The sequence below is a fragment of the Triticum urartu genome, chromosome 7A (assembly GCF_056163025.1).
Source record: "Triticum urartu cultivar PI428250 chromosome 7A, HENAU_Tu73, whole genome shotgun sequence".
Lineage (NCBI taxonomy): Eukaryota > Viridiplantae > Streptophyta > Magnoliopsida > Poales > Poaceae > Triticum > Triticum urartu.
The window spans coordinates 352,394,810-352,405,284 of record NC_141879.1 but is presented as its reverse complement, the minus strand read 5'-3'; the positions used below and the strand labels follow the sequence as shown (position 1 = coordinate 352,405,284).

Here is a 10,475-nt window from a genome sequence, read left to right as displayed (position 1 = left end):
TTGGGTACTGCCCTTCCTTGGACAAGCATCCCACTTATGATTAACCCCTATTGCAAGCATCCGCAACTACAAAAAGAAGTATTAAGGTAAACATAACCATAACATGAAACATATGGATCCAAATCAACCCCTTACGAAGCAACTCATAAACTAGGGTTTAAGCTTCTGTCACTCTAGCAACCCATCATCTACTTATTACTTCCCAATGCCTTCCCCTAGGCCCAAACAATGGTGAAGTGTCATGTAGTCAACGTTCACATGACACCACTAGAGGAAAGAAAACATACATCTCATCAAAGTATCGAACGAATACCAAATTCACATGACTACTTATAGCAAGACTTCTCCCATGTCCTCAGGAACAAACGTAACTACTCACAAATCATATTCACGTTCATAATCAGAGGGGTATTAATATGCATAAAGGATCTGAACATATGATCTTCCACCAAGTAAACCGACTAGCATCAACTACACGGAGTAATCAACACTACTAGCAAACCACAGGTACCAATCTGAGGTTTTGAGACAAAGATTGGATACAAGAGATGAACTAGAGTTTGAGATGAGATGGTGCTGGTGAAAATGTTGATGGAGATTGACCCCCTCCCGATGAGAGGATCGGTGGTGATGACGATGGTGATGATTTCCCCCTCCCGGAGGGATGTTTCCCCGGCAGAACAGCTCCGCCGGAGCCCTAAATTGGTTCCGCCTTGTGGCGGCGGAGTTTCGTCCCGTGAGCTTGCTTATGATTTTTTTCTCAGAGGAAGACTTCATATAGCGGAAGATGGGAACCGGGGGCCTGCCAGGGGGCCCACGAGACAGGGGGGCGCGCCCCCACCCTTGTGGCCAGGGTGTGGGCCCCCTCTGGTAAATTCTTTCACCAGTATTTTTATATATTCCAAAACGTGCTCCCGTGAAGTTTCAGGACTTTTGGAGTTGTGCAGAATAGGTCTCTAATATTTGCTCCTTTTCCAGCCCAGAATTCCAGCTGCCGGCATTCTCCCTCTTCATGTAAACCTTGTAAAATAAGAGAGAATAGGCATAAGTATTGAGACATAATGTGTAATAACAACCCATAATGCAAGAAATATCAATATAAAAGCATGATGCAAAATGGACGTATCAGTGACATTAAAGTATCTAGGTGACATTAGAGTTGGTTGATGTGTATCATATGGTGTTATTTTAGTACAAACTCTTGGATCGATCGATCAGAAAGAATAGCTTGGTGTTATTTTAGTACAAACTCTAGGATAGATTGACCGAAAAGAATAACTTTGAGGTGGTTTCGCCGCCGCGAGCCTCTGTAGCCACGAAAAACCAATTTGGACCCTATTCTTGCACCCTATCGAAGGGGGAAATCATCACTGGAGGCCATCTTCATCATCCCGGCGGCCACCATGATGAGGAGGGAGTAGTACACCCTCAGGGCTAAGGGTTTGTACTAGTAGCTATGTGTTTAATCTCTCTCTCTCGTGTTCTTGATTTTGCACAATCTTGATTATCGCGAGCTTTGTCAATATAGTTGGATCATATGGTGTTTTCCCCTCTCTATCTTGTTGTGATGAATAGAGTTTTCCCTTTGAGATTTCTTTTTATCAGATTGAATAATTTTATGAATTTGAGAGAACTTGATCTATGTCTTGCTATGAATACCCGTGGTGACAATGGGGTGCCATATTGATTCACTTGATATGTGTTTTGGCCCTCAACTCGCGGATTCCCGAGGTGACATTGGAGTAATCTATGCATAGGGGTTGATGCATACTCTCGTCTTTGTTTCTCCGGTGGAAATCTTGGGGCACTCTTTGAGGTTCTTTGTGTTGGATTGAGTATTACGAATCTGAAATTGTTTGATGCATATCATATAATCAACTCATAGATACTCGCGGTGACATTGGAGTATCTAGGTGACATTAGAGTTGGTTGATGTGTATCATATGGTGTTATTTTAGTGCGAACTCTTGGATAGATTGATCGGAAAGAATAGCTTGGTGTTACTTTAGTATGAACTGTAGGATAGATTGATCAGAAAGAATAGCTTTGAGGTGGTTTCGTATCCTACAAACAATTTCTTACGTTCTCTGCTAGATAGGAACTTTGGAGTGATTCTTCATCACACGTTGAGGGATGGTTATATGATCCAATTATATTAGCATTGTTGAGAGATTGCACTAGCGAAAGTATGAACCCTAGGCCTCATTTTCAACCATTGCAATACCGTTTGTGCTCACTTTTGTTACTTGCTACCTTGCTGTTTTTTATTGTTGCTATTACAAAAATCAATATATAGTATCATTACTACGCTTGTATAACCATATCTTCACTGAACTAGTGCACCTATACAATTTACCATTGTATTTGGTGTGTTGGGGATACGAAAGACTTCTTATTATTTGGTTGTAGAGTTGTTTGAGAGAGACCATCTCCATCCTACGCCTCCCACGGATTGATAAACCTTAGGTCATCCACTTGAGGGAAAATTGCTACTGTCCTACAAAACTCTACGCTTGGAGGCCCAACGCGAGTCTACAAGAATAAAGTTGTGTAGTAGACATCAGTTGCCGTCATACCAAACAGATTGAACCCATTCGTGTCAATGCAGACTGGATGATGCCTTGGATCTGCCGCTTTTTGCTCATATAATGAATCGAAGTGCTTCCACGCAAACCCATCCGATGTGTGTACCAACATCTGATTCCCATCTACATCTAGTTCGGTTCTTTTGCCCATTTTGTGACATGTCATCTGTCTGGTCGTCTCTTCGACCATGAAAAGACATTGAAGTCTTGGTATGGTTGGCAGATACCGAAGAACATTAATGGGGATTTTTGTCTACCACAACATACCTGGAAGAGTTACAAATGGGACAATAGTTCAAGTCCGCGTACTCAACCCTAAATAACATCCTTTCTCACAGGCATCTATCTTCTCATAGGGCATCTTAAGTACATGGAGGATTTTGTCCGACTGGTACCGGTTTGCAGGCATTACATGACTTTGGGTAGAAAGCATCCAAATACTGTCATCATCGCGTCGTAGCACTCTCTGCCCAAGTTGAATTGAGCCTTCAGAGCCATTACTTGTGCGATGACATCCAACTGACAAAGCTCGGTGTGCTTGTGGAGGACGTTTTGAAGACTCCAACATTTCATTGAAGGCCTTTTGCAGACTCCTCCATCTCATCTACGAATCCCGAGCATCATCAAAGTCTTGCACCTTGTCTTCGATCCCGGTACCATGCTCGTCGGTGCGACGATGAACCACCTCAACTCTGGTACGTTAGGTAGACTCTCCATGAAATGTCCACACCGTATAATCGGGCGTAAAACCCCACTTCTACAGGTGTTTACCCATTTCATCCTCTTTCCTCTAAGAAAAGATGTCGCACCTAACATAGGGGCACCAGGTTTTTATCTGGCCATTTGCAAATGCGGCTTTCACAACCCCCTTGGTTTTTGTTAACCATTCATTGGTCATGCCATTTCTGACTAGTGTGACCGGTGTACATCCATGCACGATCACTCATCTTGCCTACCTACTAAACACACAAGAAATATATATAATTCAACATATATATTCATCAGTTAATGAAGTTTTTCAATTTTATTACGTCCATGCAACCTACACGCTAATAGGTCAAGGTAGGTCCTAATCCCACCCGCGTATGTGTAGATTGGGTTCGTTTTCCCATGCTCTACTCCGGATCCGACGCAAAATTTCGGCAATACCTCCCCGTTGTTCTCCTGATACACGTCTCGGCAATAAACAGAGAGGATGTGTACTCGGAGAACAACAGGGAGGCACTGACGAAATTATGCATCGGTTCCGGAGCAGAACATGGAAAAACGAACTCAATCTACACATACTCGAGTTGTCCATTGAAAGTGCAACAAATCCCTAGGTGGATTTGGTAATTCCTAACAACATATAGCTCATTGAACTAATATCCGTTCAAGTTAAATATTTCAGAAAGTTCAATGATTGGCATGGCATGGACTAGAGATGTGGATCCCTCAAAATGCGAAGGACAAAGATTGACAAAACCTCAAGACTATTTCTATTTTAGTGATCCAAGATCACATTGAATCTATAGGAAAGCTAATACTATTAAAAGGGGATGAGGTGTTGCTTAATGGTCTACTTGCTCAAAGTGCTTAGTGATATTGCTCCAAAACCCTCAACCACTTTCTCATCTCCACATTTGTCCAAAACTCAAAGTCAAACTCGGCCCCACCGATTTGATCTATCTGGTGCCATCGAGTTCAGTTGACATAGCCGCTGCCAGAAACCCTAGACAATTCGGTCACACTGATATGGATCTCGGTCTCACCGAGATGGCCTTGCAAACTCTCTGTTGCCCGTTGTAATTATTTCGGTCTCACCGAAATGTGCAATCGGTCCCATCGAGTTTGCTTGATCAACTCTCTATTTGACTCTTTGCTGAAATCGGTCTCACCGAGTTCAAGCAATCGGTCTCACCGAGATGAGGTTTTGCCCTAGCCCTAGCACATTGGCCCCATTGAGTTGTTCCAGTCGGTCCCACTGAGATTCCTAACATTCACATTTTGAACTAAATCGGTCTCACCGAGTTTTTCTATTCGGTCTGACCGAGTTGGGTCAATTGTGTGTAACGGTTAGATTTTTGTGTGGAGGCTATATATATACCCCTCCACCCCCTTATCCATATGTGAGAGAGCCATCAGAACGTGCCTACACTTCCAATACTCATTTTCTGAGAGAGAACCGCCTACTCATGTGTTGAGACAAAGACATTCTGATCCTACCACAAGAATCTTAATCTCTAGCCTTCCCCAAGTTGCTTTCCACTCAAAATCATCTTTCCACCATAGCCAAATCTGTGTGAGAGAGAGAGAGAGTTGACTGTTGGGGAGACTATCATTTGAAGCACAAGAGCAAGGAGTTCATCATCAACACACCATCTTTTGAAGAGTGGTGTCTCCTACATTGGTTAGGTGTCACTTGGGAGCCTCCGACAAGATTGTGGAGTTGAACCAAGAAGTTTGTAAGGGAAAGGAGATCGCCTACTTCGTGAAGATCTACCCGAGTGAGGCAAGTCCATCATGGGCGATGGCCATGGTGGGATAGACAAGGTTGCTTCTCCGTGGACCCTTTGTGGGTGGAGCCCTCCGTGGACTCGCGCAACCATTACCCTTTGTAGGTTGAAGTCTCCATCAACGTGGATGTACGATAGCACCACCTATCAGAACCACGCCAAAAATCTCTGTGTCTACATTGCATTTGCCTTCTCCAAACCATTCCCTTTACCTTCATATGCAATGTTTTACTTTTGCTTCTACACTCTTAGAATTGCATGTGTAGGTTGATTGCTTGACTTGTACTAGTTGCTAAAATCTGCCAACACTTAAAATTGGGAAAATTTTAGATTTTTATTTGGTCAAGTAGTCTAATCACCCCCCCTCTAGACCTACTTTCAATCCTACATCCATGGATAATGTTGGAAAATTTGAAAGAATCGTGGTTATAAATATGCAAATGCATGCATATTTAGAATTGTAACCCTTTCGAATGAGAGACGTTGTGGCACCTTGATGGTTAAGCTACAGTAAACCCCTGCTAATGATGCCAGGTCATCATAATTTAAATTTTGCCAAACCTCACTTGTTTCAAACTAAGTTTAAATTCAAATTCTTATAACAAGTCAAATTATAATTTCTTAAATAGTGAATTAAAATACTCAAAAGGCTGTAAATATTCACTAGCTAATCAACAAACATCAACCAAAATTATTGGGAATGTTTATATGCCTCTAAGATAATTAAAGCAGGAGCAAACAACATTTAAATTAACCTTTGAAAAATAAACAAATATTTATTCTTTTCAAAATGATTTGAAACCTTGTGTGCAGCTCCATTATATGACCCAATATTTATGTGCCAAATATTATTTTTCAAGAAAATTCATTTGATAGCTGAAACTAAATAGAAACATGAGCTAATAAATTAGAAACAATTTAAAAAAAGAGGGGAAAGGCTGCACTGTGCACTTGGCCCAGCCGCACAACAGTGCAACCCAGCCCAACTTGCCCCCCTCCATCGTCCTCCCTGTTCACCGAGTGTGCTGGACGCCGGCTGTGCGTCCATGCCGCGGATCCGCCGCGTGGCGGCCATCCAGACCACCTGGCACCCTATAAGGTTGTCGTTGACCTCTCTGGCCAAACCTTAGCTCCCAAATCCCCTTTCCCCTCTCGGTTTCTTCCTCCCCTTGCAAATCCGAGAGCTCCATGGCCGCATCAGCGTCGAAACCGTGGCCAACGAGGCCCATTCGCCGCTCCACCGCCTTCTGCAGCTCTGCCGCAGTCGTCTTCACCTCCTCTACCACTGGATCGAGGACGAGGAGCCACATCGGCGTCTCCCCGCGTCATCACCTTCTCTTACGGCTGCTGCTCGATCCGCCGGTATCATCATGTCCCTGACCTCACCATTGGCCCCTGCGCTCCCCTGTGAGGCCCCCCTCTGCTCCCCGCTCTCCCCCTTCTGAACCCCCTTCATTCATCGCCGTTTGCGCCTGCGCCCAGTCCCCATGCTCGCCGCGACCGAGCCGCGCCCGTCCGCTTCTTCAGCCGCCTGCCGCGCTCAGGCCTCGCCCGCGCCCGCGTGCGCGTGGCCGCGCCCCTATTCGACCGATGCTGCTGCTGCTCTCTGCTCGTCCGCCCATACCTGCTGCCGCCGCTGCTTCTGTGTCGCTGATAGCCGCCGTCGCCCGCGCTCGCCTAGACGCCCGCTACCCTTGCTGCTCTGCTGCTGCCTGCAGCCGCGCTCACCGCCCGCACCCAGCGGCTCTCCTGGACGCGCTCTCTGCGACACTCCGCGCTGCCGCACACACCCGCCCCTGTCGCGGCCGCCTGCGGTCGCGTTGGCCGAAGCCCATCACTGCTCAGCTCGTCGCCGTCGTCGCTACACACCACCTCCGGCCACCCCGCGGCCACCACCCGAACCGCGCGAGCCCTAGCTTCCCAACGCGCCCACCCACGTTTCCTTCCATCAAGGGAACGGCGGGAAAGCCAACTCCGGCACCTCGGCTTGACGCCGGCGGTTAGCCACCATTAACTTGCTGACGTGTCACGTCATTAACGCCTAACTAACCCCCTCATGTGTCACTGATATAGGGCCCCACCATTAATTAAACTAAATTAACTACTCTATTTAGTATCCATGTCAATAACATATGGGTCCCACCATTCACTATTCACTCATTGACCAGTCAGCGTTGACGGTTGACTGGGCAGTCTGCCGGGCCCACTGACCCCACATTTAAGCCTCTGTGGCTAGCCCACAGTGGGTACACTTAGCACTTTCTATTTATTTTTGAATTAATACTAAATCTAGGAATTTTTAGAATATGTTTAAAACTTTGAAAATTAATATAAAACAATCCGTAACTTGGATGAAAATAATTTATATATGAAAGTTACTAAGAAAAATATGACGAATCCGAATATGCCATCAGTTCGTCTGTCACATGCCTCTAGCAATGCGAACATGGATCCGTCCCCTTTGATTCATCTGTCCGAAAAATACCAAACGTCGGGAAAACTTCCCCAGATGTTTTCCCTGTGAGTCTATAATGTGTAGCACTGCGTTAGGTCACCCCTAGCACATCGTTTTGCTATGTCGTGCTTTGTGATGCTATTGTTTGCTCTGTTATTTATTTATTTCCCCTTTGTTGCTTCTTTTTCGGTAGACCCCGATACCGCGATAGACCCCGAGACCGTTGTTGACCTGGTGATCGACTACTTCACCTTTGTGGCTCTGTATCCGTCTATAGAGCTTCCAGGCAAGCAAACCCCTTGATCATTCCGACATCGCCCATTCCATTATCTCTTTTGCTTGCATTAGATTTTGCTACTGCCTACTGTACTTGATTGCTTCTATTCTGATGCACAGCCTGCTCTTGTAACATGCTCTTGTACCTTACCTACTTATCCTAAACTGCTTAGTATTGTTTGGATAGTGATCCATCAGTGACCCCTCACCTTGTCCGAGTTGCCCCCGCTTGATGATAGATGACACGATCAACATGATCGACTTCCAGAGCCCGACACATCACATCACACCCCTTAGTTGTACAAATCTGCAGAGCTACTATCGAGTGATAAGGGTGATACCTCGTATAGCACTTTCTGATGTTAAGTCTGTACTCTGTAGTGTAGCTAATCGTTCGTGGTCTTCGAGGGTGATTCCTCCTTCACCACTCCCGATAACGACTATGTCGTGCAACCCCTCAAGTGTGGACCATCGAGGGTGATTCCTCCAAGTCCACCTTGATGGTTACATCGAGTGGGAATCCATCGAGGGTGATTCCTCGGGTTTCCCCTTGATGTTATGGGCACACGGTTACTTTGACTTTACCACATAACCATGTTACTAAAGTCGGGTCGGCCCTGAGGGGTACCCGTGAGTTGATGTGTAGTCGGGTTGACCTGGAGGGTACCCGCGAGATTTTTACGTGGCACAGCCGGGCATTTCGGGCCCTTGCCGCAAGTCCACGAGACGGGGCGACGGGGTCACATGATCGTGAGTCTCCGCTCGTTACCGCACACTCCCAAGACACTAACGAGATTGGGTATTTGATCTGAGTTGGCCACTGGCCTATATGCACTAACCACCATGCGGGAACAGTTATGGGCACTCGACGTTGTAGTATCAGCCGAAGCTTTCCAAACGTCAGCGACTGAGCGGTGTGCGTCAGGTTGGACCGCGTAAAGCACCCTCCTTTGTAATGGAGGCTTCGAGGTCTGCTCACCAGCCGCCCATGCAACATGAAGGTGTGCAACAGGCGATGGGCCCAAGACCCCTGTGCGCATAGGATTCAGACCGGTGTGCTGACCTCCCTGTTGGTCCTAGGTAGGACTGCAACGTGTTGATCTTTCGAGGCTGGGCATGACCTAGGAAAGTGTGTCCGGCCAGAGTGATCGAGCATGTTGGGTAATGTGGTGCACCCCTACAGGGAGGTTAATCTATTCGAATAGCCGTGTCCACAATAACAGGATGACTTGGAGTTGTATTTCGATCTTTACAACTAGAATTTGTTATTGAGATGTGGATTGGATGTGATGGCTCCGAGGTTGCTTTCTCGCAGGGAGTTGAGAAAGGATGTCTGGGCGTTAATGCTACAACATGCTTGCTTTAAAAAAAATGCTATTCTGCACTCTTCTAAATGCTGCAAGATGGTGGCTTCAAGAAGATGCTAGTCTTTGATAGGCAAGGCTTTCCCCTCTATTATGGCATTATGCAGTTTAGTCCACAGATACTACCCATTTCTTTGATATCGATGCATATGTAGTGTAGATCCTTGCTTGCGAGTACTTTGGATGAGTACTCACGGTTACTTTTCTCCCCGTTTCCCACCTCTTTCCATTCTTCTCTGATGCGGCAACTAGATGGTGGAGCCCAGGAGCCAGATGCTACCAGTGACGACTACTACTACCCCAAAAGAGCCTACTACTACGTGGAGACCGCTGGCGTCCAGGAGTAGTTAGGAGGCTCTCAAGCATGGGCCCTTGCCTTTTTTATCGTTTTTGTTGTTTGTGCTAGCCTTCTTAAGGCAGATCTTGTTTAACTTATGTCTGTACTCAGATATTGTTGCTTCCGCTAGCTCGTTTGTTTTCGAGCTGATGTATTCAAGCCGTCAAGGCCCCTGGCTTGTTATATAAAGCTTGTATTATTTTAATTTGGGTCTAGAGTTGTGTTGTGATATCTTCCCATGAGTCCCTGATTTTGATCGTACACATTTGCGTGTATGATTGAATCGGGGGCGTCACAAGTTGTTATAAGAGCCAACTGCCTATAGGTAGCCCCCTTTCCAACTCCTTGACGGAAGTTGAGTCTAGTCTTTGGAAAAACTTTTACTAACATTGTTGTGTGGCTTACGGGCCACATCACAATTGGGTGGTATTAGGATCTTTTATTCCTCGTCATTACTCTGGGAATCTGATCTCTCTTCTATTAGGGTTAAAGATTTTACTAACTCTAACTCTAGGTTATCGTAACTACTTTCTCCCAAAGAGCCCTTCATTCCAGATGATCGCCTGCTTCATCAGAAGATTCCGAAGATACTTTCCGATGGATCCTTCGTGTATCCAAAGTCTGACCTTTACTTGATGACCATGTCAATGCTATCCCGAAGCATGTCTGTGGTACTCGAATCATCAATAGGAACATCAAAATCACAATGACAAGTGTCTCCTGATCAATTATCCAAACATCGATTATGGGTAAACATCATGATTCTCCTTGCCCCTTTTATTTAAAGGGTTACATATTTGCCACCCTGACAGGTATATCATGCTTTACTCTTCCTTGGGCAGGATATACTCTAAATACTTGGGGTATAAACACATTTTCCTTTCCATTTTTTGTTTAACCTTTCTTGTGATTTATATGATCTAAGCAATAATAATCCCCTGCTTATGTAAGAACCTCGGTGTA

At 45.5% G+C, this 10,475-nt stretch overlaps 1 long non-coding RNA gene across 1 annotated transcript; it reads left to right on the top strand.

Moving 5' to 3' along the window:
• Positions 1-6,220: 6,220 nt before the first annotated feature.
• Positions 6,221-9,717, top strand: LOC125525646 (uncharacterized). Its single transcript, XR_015611291.1, has 2 exons — positions 6,221-9,248; positions 9,428-9,717. It is a non-coding gene; the product is annotated as an uncharacterized LOC125525646 (long non-coding RNA).
• The last annotated feature ends 758 nt before the right edge of the window (positions 9,718-10,475 follow it).